The sequence below is a fragment of the Ahaetulla prasina genome, chromosome 5, assembly GCF_028640845.1.
Source record: "Ahaetulla prasina isolate Xishuangbanna chromosome 5, ASM2864084v1, whole genome shotgun sequence".
NCBI classification, from domain to species: domain Eukaryota; kingdom Metazoa; phylum Chordata; class Lepidosauria; order Squamata; family Colubridae; genus Ahaetulla; species Ahaetulla prasina.
The window spans coordinates 52,436,470-52,450,952 of NC_080543.1; positions in this window are offsets into that span (position 1 = coordinate 52,436,470).

Genomic DNA, 14,483 nt, shown 5'->3' on the forward strand with positions numbered 1-14,483 from the left:
CGGAAACCTGGTTGGGCCCAGAGGGGGGGGTCCCCCTTGTTGAGATGTGCCCTCCAGGTTTCCGAGCATTTCATCAGCCGAGGGTCCAAGGTAGGGGTGGGGGGTGGCGGTTGTTATCAAGGAGGATCTAGAGCCGAGGGAGACCACTATTCCTCAGATTGCCGGTTGTGAATCCCTTTATGTGCAGTGGGGCTATAGGAATCAGTTGGGCTTGGTGATGGCGTACCTGGCTCCTTGCTGCGTGACCACAGCCCTGCCTGAGCTGTTGGAGGTACTTGCTGCTGTGGCGGTTGAGACCCCCAGACTTATAGTCATGGGGGATTTCAACCTGCCATCAGCTGGCTCGTCATCGACGGCAGCTCGGGAGTTCTTGGCTTCCATGACGGCCTTGGACCTGATTCGAGTAAATGATGGCCCTACGCACACGGGGGGAGGCACACTGGATCTGCTTTATATCTCTGGACAGTGGTTAAATATTCTGGTATTAGATGATTTAGTAACGGAACCAATGTCATGGTCGGATCATTTTCTCCTTCGCCTAGACTTCCGAACCGCCATTCACCACCGCAGGGAGATGGAACCTATACGGTGGTTCCGTCCCGGGCGCCTGATGGACCCCGAGAGGTTCCTGACGGAGCTTGGGCCATTCCCTGAGGAACTGGCCCACGGCACAACTGAGGAACTGGTCGTGGCCTGGGAACAGGCCGCGGCCGGGGCCTTGGACCGTGTCGCGCCTTTGTGGCCTCTGACCCGGCGTAGATCTCGACCGGCCCCTTGGTTCTCTGAGGGGCTGAGGGAGATGAAACACCGGAGAAGACGCCTGGAGAGCACCTGGAGGTCCAGTCGCTCCGAAACTGATCGGACACTAGTTAGGTCCTATTCTAGGACCTACCTAGTGGCAATGAGGGAAGCGAGGCGTTCCTACGCCTCCACCCTCATTGCGTCGGCAGATAACCGCCCGGCCGCCCTGTTTCGGGGCACCCCCCCTCTCCTACATCAGGCGGTGGGGGATGACCTTGCAGGACGAGCCGAGGAGTTTAGCGGTTATCTATACGATAAAATCGCTCAGCTGAGGGACGGTCTGGATCGAATTTGGGATGATCCAAGCGAGGGAGAGGAGGCACGTCTTGTTGAGTCCATTTGGGATGAGTTTGACCCTGTGGCTCCCGAGGACGTGGACAGGTTGTTGGGGAGGCTTCACGGCACGACATGTTTACTGGACCCGTGCCCTTCCTGGCTGGTACTGGCCACTCAGGAGGTGACACGAGGCTGGCTCCAGAGGATTATCAACGCTTCTTTGTTGGAAGGGGTTTTCCCTGCCGCCTTGAAAGAGGCGGTGGTGAGACCCCTCCTTAAGAAGCCCTCCCTGGACCCAGCTATTTTGGGTAATTATCGTCCAGTCTCCAACCTTCGCTTTGTTGCGAAGGTTGTAGAGAGTGCCGTGGCGCGACAGCTACCCCAATACCTGGATGAAGACGTCTATCTAGACCTGTTCCAGTCCGGCTTCCGACCCGGATACAGCACGGAGACAGCTTTGGTCGCATTGGTGGATGATCTCTGGAGGGCTCGGGACAGGGGTTATTCCTCTGCCCTGGTCCTATTAGACCTCTCAGCGGCGTTCGATACCATCGACCATGGTATCTTGCTGCGCCGGTTGGGGGGATTGGGAGTGGGAGGCACCGTATATCGGTGGTTCTCCTCCTATCTCTCCGACCGGTCGCAGACGGTGTTGACAGGGGGCCAGAGGTCAACCGCGAGGGGCCTCACTTGTGGGGTCCCTCAGGGGTCGATTCTCTCGCCCCTTCTGTTCAACATCTACATAAAGCCGTTGGGTGAGATCATCAGTGGTTTCGGGGTGAGATACCAGCAGTACGCTGATGACACCCAGCTGTACTTTTCCACCCCGGACCACCCCAATGAAGTTGTTGAAGTGCTGTCCCGGTGCTTGGAAGCCGTACAGGTCTGGATGGGGAGAAACAGGCTCAAGCTTAATCCCTCCAAGACGGAGTGGCTGTTGATGCCGGCACCCCGATTCAGTCAGCTGCAGCCGCGGCTGGCTGTTGGAGGCGAGTTATTGGCCCCAAAGGATAGGGTGCGCAACTTAGGTGTCCTCCTGGACGATCGGCTGTCGTTTGAAGATCATTTGATGGCCGTCTCCAGGAGGGCCTTCCACCAGGTTCGCCTGGTTCGGCAGTTGCGCCCCTTCCTTGATCGGGATGCCTTATGCACGGTCACTCATGCGCTCGTTACCTCTCGCTTGGATTACTGTAATGCTCTCTACATGGGGCTCCCCTTGAAGTGCGCTCGGAGGCTTCAGTTAGTCCAGAATGCAGCTGCGCGGGTTATAGAGGGAGCTACACGTAGTTCCCATGTAACACCGATCCTGCGCAGGCTGCACTGGCTGCCTGTGGCTTTCCGAGTGCACTTTAAGGTGTTGGTTATGACCTTTAAAGTGCTCCATGGCTTAGGACCTGGGTACTTATGGGACCGCCTGCTGCTACCACACACCTCCCACCGACCCGTACGATCCCATAGAGAGGGACTTCTCAGGGTGCCGTCCGCCAAACAATGCTGGCTGGCGGCCCCCAGGGGAAGGGCCTTCTCTGTGGTGGCGCCCACACTCTGGAATGAGCTTCCCCCGGGCTTACGTCAAATACCTGACCTTCGGACATTTCGTCGCGAACTAAAAACACATCTTTTATCCAGCGGCTGGCTTAAATTAGTTTTAAGGGGAAATTTTATTAATTTTAAATGGGGTTTTTAGTATGGAAATTTTTAATCTCAGGCTAATTTAAATAAGTTTTTTAAATGGTATTTTAATCTGTATATTGTATTGTTTTATTTTTGCCTGTACACCGCCCTGAGTCCTTCGGGAGAAGGGCGGTATAAAAATTAAATAAAATAAATAAATAAATAAATAATAATTAAATCTGGCTGACCTGTACAAGTCTAACCTTTTATGAAGATTGCATTTTTTTTAAATTTGCATTTATATCCCACCCTTCTCCGAAGACTCAGGGCGGCTTACACTATGTTAGCAATAGTCTTCATCCTATTTGTATATTTATATACAAAGTCAACTTATTGCCCCCAACAATCTGGGTCCTCATTTTACCTACCTTATAAAGGATGGAAGGCTGAGTCAACCTTCGGCCTAGTGGGACTAGAACCTGCAGTAATTGCAGGCAGCTGCTGTTAATAACAGACTGCATTAGCAGTCTGAGCCACAGAGGCCCCTATTCTTGAGCACAGAATTGCTTGAGATTTATATTTGGAAAAATATATCTAGGGTTGAGTGGAAAATGTGCATAAATTTGCTTAATCTTGCCTTTTATATTCCACTTTTAAAGACAGAAATATTTCCAAACCAAATTATTTGCAAGCCTGTGGGATCTAAAGCCAAATTATTTTTCCATAATTTTTCCAAATTGTTTGATACATTTAAGTATATATTATATATTATAATTTGCCTAAATCTATAAAGAGTATGTAAAAATGTTTAGATTTGTCTTCACCTGATCAATAAACCAATTTGTACTTCACTTAAGTTGTACTGGTCTAAGGTTTCAACAAACTTTAAAAACTTCTTTTGTAATAACCTGTGATCAAAATATTTGGAAAAAAAATCACCAATTTCTACATGAACCTGTTAGATAAATAGAAATAGAAGGTTCATAGACGTAACTGTCACTCAGGGGCTCATATTCATAAATTAATGAAAAAATGATGAAAGAAAAAAATAATTCTAAGATTAATACTGATGAAACTGTTTTGATCAAATATATTGGAAAGTCAGTTATTAAAAAATTGAATGTTCAATATACATAATTATTAAATACTGTACATCTATAGCGATCCACAAAAAAGCAATAAAACAAATTAAATTAGGACAAGGATCAGCTCTAGTTAGGTTGATGGCTCAATATTACAAATAACTTTAAAAGGAATTGGTAGAACCATTGACAAATATGATGAATGAAATTAGAGAAACAAAGGCAATGCCATCAATATGGGAAGAGACATATATATCTATTTACACAGGAAAAAATGAGAAACACAGTCACACAGACTATTATTTCTGCTGAAAACAGAGTACGTTTGTACAATAAGAGTTGAAATTTATTGAACTGATTGTGTTTTAGATATATTAGTATTATTTAAAATTTAATCTGCAATTTGATTCATAGTCTGAGACTGGTAAAAACTTAACAGTCCAAGTCCTAACCAGGTACCTAAGAGCTGTTAAAGTAACATCTAAATATATAGACAGTTCCAAGTAAGGTGTCTTTTTGCAAAGTCAGAATATTCAGGTCTAATTTGTTAAAAATGTCCATGTCTCTATGCAGCCTTTTGGGTATTGCTCCAAAGGCTGCTGTCATTATTGGTGCAACCATTGATTTCTTCCTCCACAATTGGTCAACTTCAATTTGCAAATCATTTTATTTCATTATTTTTTCTAGTTGTGTCTCTTCAATTCATGCATCATCTGATATTACAAAATCAATGATCTTTTTTTTTGTTTTCCACAATAGTAATGTCAGGCGTGTTGTGGGCCAGATGGTCTGTTTGGATCTGAAAGTTCCACAGGATCTTCACCTGTTCATTTTCAAGAATTTTGTCAACTTGAGGTTCCCAGTAATTTTTGCTGCATTCGAACCCGAATGTCTGGCAAAGCTTCCAATGTATGATTTTGGCAACTGTATCAAGATGCTATAGATAATCAGTCTGTGAAATTTTGCTGCAGCCACTGAGACACCGATCCACAGTTTCATCTTTCTTGTTGCATTATTTTTAATTTTTTAATTTAATTTTTTATTGTTGTTGTTGTTTTTGTTGTTGTTATTTGCTGCCCATATTTTATTGAAACAACTCTGGGTTTACAGATATAGTGAATATTGATCAAACAGGCTATATTCCAAGAGAATTATCTAAGGAAACAGTAGGTTCATTATCAGTATAATAGAAAGCATAAACAAAAAAAGGAAGAAATATTTCTTGACACAGAAAAAGCCTTTGACAATCTGAAGTAACAATTTTGCTGCTACATTGGAAAAAAAAATTTCACAGAATTTAGCTGCAGTGATTCACTTAACAAGTGTGGCGAGAAAGGTTGTAAAAGGGGCAAACTCACTTAACAATGGAACAATGGTCTTGCTGAACAATGGAAATTTTGGGGTCAGTTGTGGTTGTAGGTTGAGGACTACCTATAAAAGAAATTAAAGGAAAAATATGAAGAGAAATAGTTTTTACAGTCACAGAAGAATTGTGGGAAGAAGAAACCTGGTCATGGCTAGCAGTTAAATTTCTAAGAGAAAGGTGGTTAGTGATCTTACAATAGTTTAGTAATATTTGCATTGGTGAAGATTTAATAGTTCATGAGTGTTCCTAAATCTATCTTAAATTTAGTGAATCCTAAAACAGTCAGGGGCATGAACTGGCTTGGAAAATGCTGTAAAGGAAGACCTTATTTATTTATTACAGAGGATCCTTGTTGGAAAAATGCATCAGAGAAGAAAATCTAGCAACAAATTTTTTTATTTGGCTGTGATCACCAGCTAGATTAACGCCAACCATCATTTCATTGAAAGGAAGGAAAAGAAAAGAAAACCTTTTCATTAATATCTGTAAGCCTTCTTCAGCTCTAGAAATAAGAATTCCATGGGTAGCAAGGAGAGAAATGAAATTAGAGCATGCATATAATAAAACAACATAATAATATCTCTCTCTCTCTCTCTCTCTCACACACACACACACACACACACACACACACACATAGACACACACACTGGGGGGGAGAGAGAACATATAAAGAATATTTAAAAAATAAATATTTAAAGAATATTTCCTTGAAAACCAAAAATATAAAGAAACCACTTCTTTCCATAATACTTTCACAACCCTGACAAGGTGCTAAGAAAATGAGAGACATTCCCTGATCAACACAACAAATGAGGTGTATTGTTCAGTGTCACTACAGGTTATCACAGCAATTTGTCCTTTTGTTTGAGAGGTATTTGCTCTCAGTCTCCAACTTTTTATTTGTTCATTGTTTTTCTTATCACACTTGCCATGTCATTTTAGAACTGAAGTGTCTGTAAGACTGTTCTATTACAACTGAGATTTACAGGACAAAAAAGGTAATTTTCCTGTCGGAATAACAGCAATCATGTCATGCAGCAAGGAAAAAAAACCAAAAACCCTGGACCTGCAGATAATAAGTCTGCAGAAAACCTCTTGGGTCATCCAGTAAATGTACTCAGTATTTCAAAGGTTCTACTAAGGACAGATAATACAGCACCCTTAAGAAATCTGATGGACTGTCCTCTTTGTTCACTCTGTGACACATAAAATATAGACGCTTTCCAGAACTTTTACAGCCCTCTACAGTTTTATGAAACTTTTGGAATTATTATCTAGGAAACAGGAAGCATAAATGACATCATTAAAAGGCAGTAGTGGAAAATCATGACTATAGCAAACTAAAGAGATTAATATTGCTTAATCACATTGTAGGAATTTAGCACCCACCCCCCTCCTACAAGAATGAAATATTTTAGAAAATATTTAAAAGGCAGAATATATTTCCCTGGATGAGAAATGGAGAAACATGTTTTAAAGACAAAGCAGCTTCCTGACTCCCCCCCACCTTTGTCAATGGGCCATTAAAGCCTCAACCAAGCTCACTCAATCCCCCCATCATTTGCAACACAATAGAACAGAAACTCACCACATGGCAAGGCTCAGGCAAGCTTGAGGGACAACCTACAATGTTAACTAAGACCCCTAGACCACCTGGGAGTTTGACAACCAATCAGGATACTCTTCCTGTGCCCCAGAAAGTTCAAAGCTCAGAAAAAGCATAAAGCCAGGGAGCACACAGGATCTCAGCCCTTTTCTGTTCAGGAACTCAAGCCATGTGATCCTGGTCACCATTAAACCATCTTTCCAAGCAGCCTCCATGTTTCCAGTGTCTTTGTCCCCACTTGGAACTGAACCCAGATGGATATTTCTTCCAACAATTGGCGACCCAGATGGGACTCCAAGCTAACCTAACCAATGGACCTGGCCCAGGTAAGCCTCCCTTGCTAGCAGCAGACCCATTGAGTCTGTGGGTAAGTTTTCCTGGACTTTGGCCATTTGGAACTAGGTTTTAAAGGGGTTTTGAGTGTTGAGCTCAAAGGCTGCTTGGAAAGAAGGTGAGTACCTCTAAATTTTAATTTTTAAGCATGGAAAAGCATGGGAAATATGTGTATGCCTGCATGTGTGTGAATGAGAGAGCCCTTCCCCCAATCACAGCTGGATCTTGCTTCCTCTGTGCATTTCCTAACCACAGAAAGACCAACAGTCTGGAGAGCATGGGGGTTTTGTCAGAGCACAGGACCTTCTGTTAGGGAAGGAGGAAGTGTGTGTGTGGGATTCCACCTAAGGAAACAGTCTGATTCCACCTCTTTGAGCAACCTCTAGCCACACCTCTGCCTACTGCTAGCTCCACCGAGCCGTGACCGGTAGGATAGAGAAAGCAAGGGGAGGAAGCCAAACGTGGAACTTTGTGTTTATTGGGAACGGAAGCCGAGCGAGAGGAAAGTAAGTGTGAATGAAGCAATTAAGAGAGTAAAGAGCAAAGCAGGAGACCTGCTTGGGGCCCTGGATGTCCGCAGGCTGCCAGTTTTGCCTGGTATGCGAAAAAGCAAAGCAGGAAGCAGTGTTGAGGAGGTGCTCGTACCTGCTGGAGGGGCAGTAGGTCCGCTGGGATCACCTTTTTGATCCAAAACGAAGCTCCCTTAACAGGAAGGGGCCCATACTTCGACAGAAGGGAGTCGAAGTCCTTCCCAGAACTTTTTTTTCTGAAAACTGTAGGAGGGTCCACCTGGCTAAGCCAAAGTGAAAAATAAAACCTCACATCGGAGAGGGAAACATGGGAAGCAGTAGCTCGAGGGTGGGAAATCCCTAGGAGACCTGCTTGGGGCCTGGATGCCCTTGAGGCTGCCAGTTTTGCCTGGTATGAAAAAAAAAAGTAGTTGAGGAAACTATGTGAAAAATGGGCTTTGCTAAGAGATGAGAATAGGAAACAAATTTGGCTAAATAAAGGTACTTAAAAGAAAAGGGAAATATATAAATAGGAATGTTTGGGTTTTTGTTTGTTTTGTTTGCTTGTTTGTCTCTTTCTCTGTCTTCTATGGAACCACGTGGTCTGTCTGTTAAGATTTGTGCCTTCCCTAATTTAACTGAGATTTAAGGCGGGAATGATCAGTGTGTGTGTAAATCTCAGAGTTTTGTTTTCCTCTCTTTGTCCTCCTTGTTTTTTATGTGTGTATGTCTGTCTTTGTGGGCCCTTGAGGTAATTGTAACTGTAAAATGTATTTGATCTCTAGAGACAAGAATTTTAAATTGTTAGGGAAAAACAAAAACAAAAGGTTGAAACAATGAAAATAGGGAAAAGAGAGAGAGAGAAAAAAGAAAGAAAGAGCCTTTACCCTGTTTTCGTGTGGCCACCGGAAACTGGGTACAAAGAATTTTTCATTTCTGCTTTTGTCTCCTTCTCTCGCTTTATCTTAAAGTAATAACTCAAGTTTATAAGGAAACGTTTTAAGTTCACTTACAAGAGAGAAAAAAATTCAGTCTTGCATTTACTGTGTGTTTAAATGATTTACCTGTTCATTCCTGAAGCATGCGAATCCAGTTTTTTCTTTCTCATCAGTTGTTGAAACTGCATTTTGTTGTAACTGCATTACCTTTTAGTAACTGCAATATTGATGTGTTGTATCTTTTCAAACTCTGCCTGCAAGATATCTTCCCCCCCCCTTTTTAATCCTGTTACAATGCCTTTCCTGAGAAGATTACCCACAAAAGTGGGGAGGAGATGACTCTGCAACTGTGGAAAGATGACTCTGCAACTGTGGAAGCAGAGCACATGGTTCCAGATGCTGCCCCCAGAGGAGACCTTCCATTTGTTGGAGCCAGGAATTGAGTTTGAATCCAGCCCCCACTGAAAGTCATCACAGCAACCAGAGTGGAGCAGACCTTCCAAGCCTGACTAACCAGCCTTATTACCAAGCATGCCACCTAGCAGACATGAAAGAAAGGACCCTGAGATGTACAAGTAAAGACTAAAGACTCTTTTCAATTCCCAGAAGACAACTGGAAAGACTATGGGGAGGTGGAAATTCATTGTAAGGTCTTTCTGTCTTGTCTCCTTTATATTTTAATCAGTCTAAAGTATTCATGTAAGGATTGTATTTGAAAATGGCTATCACAAGTTGTGAACACCTGAGATTTCTGTCTAATGGTAGGGAAATTTGTCCAGCATGTTTGTATTGTTTGTATTGCCTGAATTGTAAAAGTAGCTGCATACACAGGCACACACAGAGAGAGACACTATTCAGAATTAGACTGAAACTATTCCCTTCACTTACCTCCACACAAGACTTCTAGGTTGATTTTTGCTCTGTGGCACTAAAAGCCCAAGGAGTCAGATCTCCCTGCTAATTCCATGGGGGAGGGGCATTCTCCTCAGGCAATTCCTCTCTTGAAGAGGTAGCAGAAAAAGTGATATCCAAAACCCAAGCCCTGACTGACTCACAAATGATGCTGCCCAGTTGCCCAGTAAAGCAAGATATGTTGCACTGGTGGTCTCATGAGTAGAAGTCCCAGGGCTCATTTAAAAAAAAAAGAAAGAAAGGAAAAAGCCTGGATTGCACACTGATTAACCTCAATTTGGACTAAAAAAAATCTGGATGCACTAAAGTAAGAGCTAGGGCAGGTTCAGTAACCAACCCTTGGAAATGGGCAGCCTGTAATTTAAAGGAAAACCATGGCTGTGAAAATTTTGGGATGTGTGCTTGCTTGAAACCTGACTGGAAGCTCTCAGAAAGTGATATCTAACAGCTGAAATTAATTGGCATAGAAAATTGGATACTGTAAAATTCTTACCAGAACTTTTCCCCTGGCTGCTAGACCTTCATGGTTGAAAGCTTTTGGGAGCCACTGAAGGAATCTTTTTTCTGTTGTCTCTATCAATGGCTTCCTTTGCATCAGGAAAATTAAAAGCACCCATTGATTTGATCAATTTTAATTTTTTGCCAAGAGCATGTTTCAAAACTCACATGTTTTGAAAAAAAAAAAAAGTAGGGATTGTAGGAATTTAGCACCCACCCCCCTCCTACAAGAATGAAATATTTTATTTATTTTATTTATTTATTTATTATTTAAACTTATATACCACCCTATCTCCCAAAGGACTCAGGGCGGTTTACAGGCATATAAAAACATCAATATACAAATTAAAATAATCATTAAAAGACTTATTCTAATGCCAATAATTAATAATACCAATTATTAAAAATAGAAATATAAATATTAAAATCAATTTAAAACCCCTCTAAATTTAAAAATCTAAGCCAGTCCTGCACAGATGAATAAATGAGTCTTGAGCTCGCGACGGAAGGTTCGAAGATCTGGAAGTTGACGGAGTCCTGGGGGGAGTTCGTTCCAGAGGGTGGGAGCCCCACAGAGAAGGCCCTTCCCCTGGTCGTCGCCAGACGACACTGCCTAGCTGACGGCACCCTGAGGAGTCCCTCTCTGTGAGAGCGCACGGGTCGGTGAGAGGTATCTGGTCGCAGTAGGCGGTCCCGTAGATAACCCGGCCCTATGCCATGGGCGCTTTAAAGGTGGTCACCAAAACCTTGAAGCGCACCGAAGGCCACAGGTAGCCAGTGCAGCCTGCGCAGGATGGGTGTTATCACGGGAGCCACGAGGCTCCATCTATCACCAGCGCAGCCGCATTCTGGACTAACTGCAGCCTCCGGATGCCCTTCAAGGAAGCCCCATGTAGAGGCGTTGCAGTAATCCAGGCGAGGCGTCACGAGGCGTGGTGACCGTGCATAGGGCCTCCCGGTCCAGAAAGGCGCAACTGGCGCACCAGGCGAACCTGGTAGAACACTCTCCTGGAGACGGCCGTCAAATGATCTTCTAGAGACAGCCGTTCATCCAGGAGGACGCCTAAGTTGCGCACCCTCTCCATCGGGGCCAATGACTCGCCACCGATAGTCAGCAGCAGTTTAGCTGACTGTGCGGGATGCGGCATCCACAGCCACTCTGTCTTGGAGGATTGAGCTTGAGCCTGTTTCTCCCCATCCAGACCCGTCGGCCTCCAGACACCGGGACAGCACTTGATAACCGTTGGGGTGGTCCGGTGTGGAAAAGTACAGCTGGGTGTCATCCGCATACAGCTGGTACCTCACACCGAACCCACTGATGATCTCGCCCAGCGGCTTCATGTAGATGTTGAACAGAAGGGGCGAGAGGATCGATCCCTGCGGCACCCCACAAGTGAGGCGCCTCGGGGCCGACCTCTGCCCCCCTGTCAACACCGACTGCGACCGGTCGGAGAGATAGGAGGAGAACCACCGGTAAACGGTGCCTCCCACTCCCAACCCCTCCAACCGGCGCAGCAGGATACCATGGTCGATGGTATCAAAAGCCGCTGAGAGGTCTAATAGGACCAGGGCAGAGGAACAACCCCTATCCCTGGCCCTCCAGAGATCATCCACCAACGCGACCAAAGCCGTCTCCGTGCTGTAACCGGGCCGGAAACCGGACTGGAACGGGTCTAGATAGACAGTTTCATCCAGGTGCAAATATTTTAGAAAATATTTAAAAGGCAGAATATGTTTCCCTGGATGAGAAATGGAGAAACATGTTTTAAAGACAAAGCAGCTTCCTGACTCCCCCCCACCTTTGTCAATGGGCCATTAAAGCCTCAACCAAGCTCACTCAATCCCCCCATCATTTGCAACACAATAGAACAGAAACTCACCACATGGCAAGGCTCAGTCAAGCTTGAGGGACAACCTACAATGTTAACTAAGACCCCTAGACCACCTGGGAGTTTGACAACCAATCAGGATACTCTTCCTGTGCCCCAGAAAGTTCAAAGCTCAGAAAAAGCATAAAGCCAGGGAGCACACAGGATCTCAGCCCTTTTCTGTTCAGGAACTCAAGCCATGTGATCCTGGTCACCATTAAACCATCTTTCCAAGCAGCCTCCATGTTTCCAGTGTCTTTGTCCCTACTTGGAACTGAACCCAGATGGATATTTCTTCCAACAACATAATGGTTTAAATGATTTAAATGGGTTGATGGTTTAAATGTACAAATTAAAATAATCATTAAAAGACTTATTCTAATGCCAATAATTAATAATACCAATTATTAAAATAGAAATATAAATATTAAAATCAATTTAAAACCCTCTAAATTTAAAAATCTAAGCCAGTCCTGCACAGATGAATAAATGAGTCTTGAGCTCATGACGGAAGGTTCAAGATCTGGAAGTTGACGGAGTCCTGGGGAGTTCGTTCCAGAGGGTGGGAGCCCCACAGAGAAGGCCCTCCCCCGGGGCGCCGCCAGACGACACTGCCTAGCTGACGGCACCCTGAGGAGTCCCTCTCTGTGAGAGCGCACGGGTCGGTGAGAGGTATCTGGTCGCAGTAGGCGGTCCCGTAGATAACCCGGCCCTATGCCATGGAGCGCTTTAAAGGTGGTCACCAAAACCTTGAAGCGCACCGGAAAACCACAGGTAGCCAGTGCAGCCTGCGCAGGATGGGTGTTATCACGGGAGCCACGAGGGCTCCATCTATCACCAGCGCAGCCGCATTCTGGACTAACTGTAGCCTCCGGATGCCCTTCAAGGAAGCCCCATGTAGAGGCGTTGCAGTAATCCAGGCGAGACGTCACGAGGCGTGGTGACCGTGCATAGGGCCTCCCGGTCCAGAAAGGCGCAACTGGCGCACCAGGCGAACCTGGTAGAACGCTCTCCTGGAGGCGGCCGTCAAGTGATCTTCTAGAGACAGCCGTTCATCCAGGAGGCGCCTAAGTTGCGCACCCTCTCCATCGGGGCCAATGACTCGCCACCGATGGTCAGCGCGATTTAGCTGACTGTACCGGGATGCCGGCATCCACAGCCACTCTGTCTTGGAGGATTGAGCTTGAGCCTGTTTCTCCCCATCCAGACCCGTCGGCCTCCAGACACCGGGACAGCACTTGATAACCGTTGGGGTGGTCCGGTGTGAAAAGTACAGCTGGGTGTCATCCGCATACAGCTGGTACCTCACACCGAACCCACTGATGATCTCACCCAGCGGCTTCATGTAGATGTTGAACAGAAGGGGCGAGAGGATCGATCCCCGCGGCACCCCACAAGTGAGGCGCCTCGGGGCCGACCTCTGCCCCCCTGTCAACACCGACTGCGGCCGGTCGGAGAGATAGGAGGAGAACCACCGGTAAACGGTGCCTCCCACTCCCAACCCCTCCAACCGGCGCAGCAGGATACCATGGTCGATGGTATCAAAAGCCGCTGAGAGGTCTAATAGGACCAGGGCAGAGGAACAACCCCTATCCCTGGCCCTCCAGAGATCATCCACCAACGCGACCAAAGCCGTCTCCGTGCTGTAACCGGGCCGGAAACCGGACTGGAACGGGTCTAGATAGACAGTTTCATCCAGGTGCAAATATTTTAGAAAATATTTAAAAGGCAGAATATGTTTCCCTGGATGAGAAATGGAGAAACATGTTTTAAAGACAAAGCAGCTTCCTGACTCCCCCCCACCTTTGTCAATGGGCCATTAAAGCCTCAACCAAGCTCACTCAATCCCCCCATCATTTGCAACACAATAGAACAGAAACTCACCACATGGCAAGGCGCAGTCAAGCTTGAGGACAACCTACAATGTTAACTGAGACCCCTAGACCACCTGGGAGTTTGACAACCAATCAGGATACTCTTCCTGTGCCCCAGAAAGTTCAAAGCTCAGAAAAAGCATAAAGCCAGGGAGCACACAGGATCTCAGCCCTTTTCTGTTCAGGAACACAAGCCATGTGATCCTGGTCACCATTAAACCATCTTTCCAAGCAGCCTCCATGTTTCCAGTGTCTTTGTCCCCACTTGGAACTGAACCCAGATGGATATTTCTTCCAACAACATAATGGTTTAAATGATTTAAATGGGTTGATGGTTTTAAATGTACAAATTAAATATGCCACCAAATGTTTAATAAAATATTTAAAAGGCAGAATATGTTTCCCTGGATGAGAAATGGAGAAACATGTTTTAAAGACAAAGCAGCTTCCTGACTCCCCCCCACCTTTGTCAATGGGCCATTAAAGCCTCAACCAAGCTCACTCAATCCCCCCATCATTTGCAACACAATAGAACAGAAACTCACCACATGGCAAGGCTCAGTCAAGCTTGAGGGACAACCTACAATGTTAACTAAGACCCCTAGACCACCTGGGAGTTTGACAACCAATCAGGATACTCTTCCTGTGCCCCAGAAAGTTCAAAGCTCAGAAAAGCATAAAGCCAGGAGCACACAGGATCTCAGCCCTTTTCTGTTCAGGAACTCAAGCCATGTGATCCTGGTCACCATTAAACCATCTTTCAAGCAGCCTCCATGTTTCCAGTGTCTTTGTCCCCACTTGGAACT